Source organism: Microtus ochrogaster, unplaced genomic scaffold (genome assembly GCF_000317375.1).
Source record: "Microtus ochrogaster isolate Prairie Vole_2 unplaced genomic scaffold, MicOch1.0 UNK4, whole genome shotgun sequence".
Taxonomy (NCBI): domain Eukaryota; kingdom Metazoa; phylum Chordata; class Mammalia; order Rodentia; family Cricetidae; genus Microtus; species Microtus ochrogaster.
In genome coordinates, this window is record NW_004949102.1 from 9,706,466 (window position 1) to 9,711,743 (window position 5,278).

Genomic DNA, 5,278 nt, shown 5'->3' on the forward strand with positions numbered 1-5,278 from the left:
GGTGGCGGGGAGGAGGCAGAAATCCTTAATAAATAAATTTAAAAAATAAAAAAAAATAAAAATAAAAATAAAAGCCTAAGTCCTTCTTGAAAAGAAGATTTTAAACTTTTGTTGGTTTCTTAAAAGAAGATGTAAGGCCAGGAGTACTAAATCAAATGACACCAAGTAAAGTGATCCAGATGAGATGATAAGGGCTGAGCCGTGAATCTCCACTGCCTGGCCATGCAACCTTATCATCAAGTTACCATAAAATGGCTTCCCTTCCCAATCTGGTTTCAACTCATCCTTTCCCTGCGCTGCCAAGAAACACTTGTCTCAGTTACTGTTCTACTGCTGTGAAGAGACACCACAACTGAGGCGAATGACAAAAGGAAGCTCTTAATTGGGGCTTGCTTACAGCTTCAGAGGGTTAACCCATGACCATCATTGCCAGGAGCACGGCAGCAGCAGGCAGGCCAGCATGGCACCGGGCAGTAGCTGAGAGCTCACATCTGATCCGCAAGTTGCAGGCAGTGAAAACAAGAGAGACTGGGCCTGGTGTGGTCTTTTGAAACCTCAAAGCCCACTCCCAGTGACACACCTCCTCCTACAAGGAGTTCCACACTCAAACACATGAGCCTATGGGGGCTACTTTCATTAAAACCATCACACCATCTTAACATCTCACTTCACGGATTCAAAACTCATCTGCTAGCCGGGCGATGGTGGCGCACGCCTTTAATCCCAGCACTCGGGAGGCAGAGGCAGGCGGATCTCTGTGAGTTCGAGACCAGCCTGGTCTACAGAGCTAGTTCGGACAGGCTCCAAAGCCACAGAGAAACCCTGTCTCGAAAAAAAAAAAAAAAAAAAAAACTCATCTGCTAGAGCCTACAGTGCCACACGACCTCACACAGCTGAGAACATTTTATTTTTTCTTGTTCCTTACAGTGCCAAATAAGGATAAATAAAAATGCCTAAAATTTTTTCACTTAAAAGGAAAATGGTCTTATTTTGTGCAATGGTAGAATATACGTATTCTTACCACTCAGATTTGTTAAATGTAAAAATATCAATGAAAAAAAATCAGCACTTTATTTTTAACCATAAAAATGTTATTAACATCTGGTTGTACATGAAGGAAGAAGCAACTAATGCAATTTTCTAGTCTTGTATCCTAAAATTAGATGGAACTTCTCAGTAGCTGCTGGGACCTCAGAGGATAAGATGAAACTCTTTAACTGGTTAAGCCCCAGGAAACCTTATCAGAATTGATCTGGTCTATGCACTGACTCTACAGGGAGTATAAGCCACATTAACACCCCTCAGATCCCTTTCTCAAGGTCTGCCTCAAGCCCACATCCCTGCACAGCAAGCCAAGCTTCTGGCCCGCTTCTTTCATTTCCTAAAGTGCCTTCCAGACTTCTGTACACACTCCACCTCACTTACATATTGGTTCCTTTACTCAAAAATACTGCACAACACCTTCCTGCTAAATGTGACTTGACCAAACTGTTCTTTGAGTTCACTGCCATGCCAATACCTGTTCACAGAAGAAGCTAACCATGAGCTTTCTTCATCATTCATTAAACATGGACTGATACAGATCATCTTTCAGGAGCAGGATGTGCTCGTTAGAAATTAGATTTAATGCTTTGGAAACACCAGGCAAATTATCCATTACAGTAATGCAAAAGATTAGGATACTGGCATCCACAAAGTTTGACATGTGTCCGAAGGAGATCTAAGACAATGCACCTTCTTCACTCAGACTTGAAAACACCGGCCGAAGGAATAAGCAGGACTTGTTGACTTTGAACTCTTCCTACAGTGCTGTGTCTAGATGAGCCTTAAAGAGCTGTTTAAAAATAACCAGAAGGGCCAGATTCTGGGAGAAAAATACATACAGCATATAGATGAATCTGTTTCCCTAAATTGGCTGCTTAGTTTGGGCTGTGCTATTTCCTGCTCAAATTGGTTTCCTGCAATTTGTTAAGGCTGCCAAATACTTAGTGATCTCAGCAATACGCTTAACACAAATCGGCAAATCTTTCCTATTTTTCACAATGACAAGAAATTTACAGAGAAACTTGCACAGTGAAGATAATAATAAGAATGAGCTCATTTGTCTCCCCCACCCGGATTTATCATTTTCATCAGGTTCCCAGTGGCTTAGGACACCAATAAACAGCCTCCTAATACCATTTCCTGTTTGATTTTCTCATATTGATCTGGAGACAGCTTCTTAGGGTCGAACATGAGCGGTCTGACCTCACCACAGGCCAGCAAAACTAAAGGATCAAGATGAAGGGGGTAAAGGCCAATAGCCAGCATTGATTTTTAAAATCAAAAGATGCAAGATGTTTAAAAAAAAAAAAAAAAAAGGTAAGTATGGAGCTGCACACAATGCTATCTATCCCCTCTGTCCACCTAAGAAAAAACTAGCTGGTATAAAAGCAAGTCAACATAGTTGCGATAATGTAGCAAAGGAGCCGAGGCAGAAAGGACACAGTTAAGTTCTTTAGAGCGCATTCATTCATTAAAGTGGCCCTGCAATCTGCTGTGTGTCACAAAGTATATTATTTTTCCCAAACAGCTTTACATGCAAATACTTAATGCAACGAGTCATTGATCTGGTTCAAGGCTTCTCAAAAAAAAAAAAAAGTTACAATAAAGTTTAAAAGAAAAAAAAACCTTACTTTTGTAGAGCATAAATTATATTCTCCAAACTGTATGTGTGTGTTTGTGTGCATGTCTGTGTGTGTACATATACATATGAGGAGGCTTAGTTCTTTTATTCAGAAATCCTCTGGTTCTCAGGCCATCAAATACACTGCTCTATATTCATGTAAGTGATAGCCTAGGGATGGTATTAATAAGTCCTGGAAGTAAGAAAGCATTTTAATAAATATTAAAAATTCAGCTCACATTTATATATAATTTACTTGACACTGAAAATGCAGAAAAAGCTGGTGACGTTTCCATCAATACACTTTTGTAGACTTGAAAAATGATTTCATAGCACATCTGAATTATGAATCATAAGAACTCTATTACTGTATACTGGCTAAAACCCCAAAGAGAGAAACTTGGAAGAGAACATAAATTTTGAGATTAGAACTTCTAACAGCATATTTTTTAAATTTTAAGAACCAATGTTTGCTAATTTACACAATCATGATCTGTTTTCTTTTTTGGTTTTTCAAGGCAGGGTTTCTCTGTAGCTTTGTAACCTGTCCTAGAACTTGCTCTGTAGACCAGGCTGGCCTGGAACTCACAGAGATCCACCTGCCTCTGCCTCCCTCCCGAGGGATGGAATTAAAGGCATGTACCACCACCACCCGGTCTAACGGTTTTCTTAACATAAAGGCAAGATCACTTCAAAATATTGTACTAACGCTAGTAGCTCTCCTTTCGGCTTAGGTTGAAAGGAAGGAAACCACATCATAGCCGTCTAGGTCTTCTTTCTTTGACGGAGCCAGAGAAGTGATCTGACTGCTCCAAGTATGAAGAAGAGTCTCCAGCACCACACCTGCTGCGAAGCTGTGTCCAAAGCTGCTGTAAGGGTACTACACCTCCACAGAATGTCCCCAGAGTTTCATTACTGACAGTCCTAGGATGCGTGATGTGGAAGGAACAGAGTGAGTGTCACAAGCCACCAGCACACACTGAGCCACACAGCCTCAGTCACATCATCAGAGCACCTGATACATGCCCAGCTCTGGAGAGGCCCAGGCTAGACCCACACAGCCAAGCTTCCTACAGGCTAGTCAAAGGTAAGGAGCAGCTACTCTTCAGTGAGAACTAATCTGACCACTAACTCACAAGGTGATAGTTTAAGTCTTCAGTGCCCAGGATGGTCACAGCTGAGCATGAACAATGTCTGCAGTCATGTCAAACCTGGAATAGGAACAGACAGATTCCTCAAGAAAGTCAAGCTTATCACGTCATCCATGCCTGGCTCTGCAGGTCATAGTGATGTTTTACTCTTTTGGCTTTTGGGGGGACCTGCCAACCAGCTCCCAAATAAATCACACATGGAGATTTATCCTTAGTTATGAATTGCAGCTCCAGTTGAGGGTTTGGTTATCTACCTGATCCTGGAAAAGATGGGGTGAAGCAGCAGGTTTGTAGAAGAATAAATGGAATTTACGAGCTATGTTAAGTTAGATATATGCTTGCCTTTATCTGTGTTAATTAACCATAAGACTGTTCAACACTCCTACTAAACAAGAGGCTTTGAAAGACAAAAACTGTTCCTGATTAAGCCTGGTATCAGAAGCTCAAGTTATATTTGCAAACTTAATGGTCAGTTTGAGGGTCACAACTGCCCCACCACTACCACCAGTGGCAAGTACCCAATGGCTCATCTTTCTCACTTTTACAACCTGCAGCCAAAAGAGCCCCTTTCAAATAAACAAAAACTCTTGGTCCAAAAGTAATAGCTCTCATACTCTTCTTCTTGTCATTTCACAACCAATGGCATGTCCAGTCACCATCTGGGCGGTATCAAGAACAGAGCGGGAAAGGGCTAGGGATGCAGTCCAGGGGGAAAGCACCTACCTACCTTCCGAACATAAACTGGGTTCTGTCTCCAGAGGAGAAAAGAGAGAGGAGCTGGCCATGCAGCAGGTTCTTGGTAATTATTTGTTACATGAGCACTAAGGTGGAGCTAGAGGAAGGTGAGGGAAGAGGAAAAATACTGGTCTCTTTAGCTCCTTCTCATCCAAAAAGACCTATGCATGATGAGGCTTAAAGCAACAAACTAACAAACTAAATCTTTTGTAGAAGCTTAAAAATTACTAGAAAACAAAAATATTAGAGATACTTAATAATTCAGAAGCAGTGAGTATTTTTTAATTTCAGGAGTTCTTTTCCCCCTAAGGATTTTCTTTAAAAAAAAATAATAATAAGTATTTACTAAATACTTACTGCTTAATCTCTAATATTCCTACTATCGAACTAGTTCACACAAAAGGTGTGAAATGGCATTCTGATGAAGCTTAGCAGAGGGTCTAGGAGTTAGATGAGCAAAATGAAAGTTCACAAAGTGTAAGAGCAGAGCCAAACACTTTAGAAGAAACCCTTGATACTGATTTCTAACATTCACCGTAAAATGCTGAACATCCAAACGCCAAAAGACAAAGGGCAGCTGCCTACTGAGTTGTCACCTTTCCCTACTGAGGATTTTTTTGTTTTGTTTTTTTTTGTTTTTTTTGGTTTTTCGAGACAGGGTTTCTCTGTGGTTTTGGAGCCTGTCCTGGAACTAGCTCTTGTAGACCAGGCTGGTCTCGAACTCACA

The 5,278-nt window shown here is 41.0% G+C and overlaps 1 protein-coding gene across 2 annotated transcripts in view; it reads right to left on the reverse strand.

Moving 5' to 3' along the window:
• Chchd3 (coiled-coil-helix-coiled-coil-helix domain containing 3) overlaps positions 1 to 5,278 on the reverse strand; it is a 265,639-nt gene that overhangs the window by 245,933 nt on the left and 14,428 nt on the right. The gene's annotated exons all lie outside the window — the stretch shown is intronic.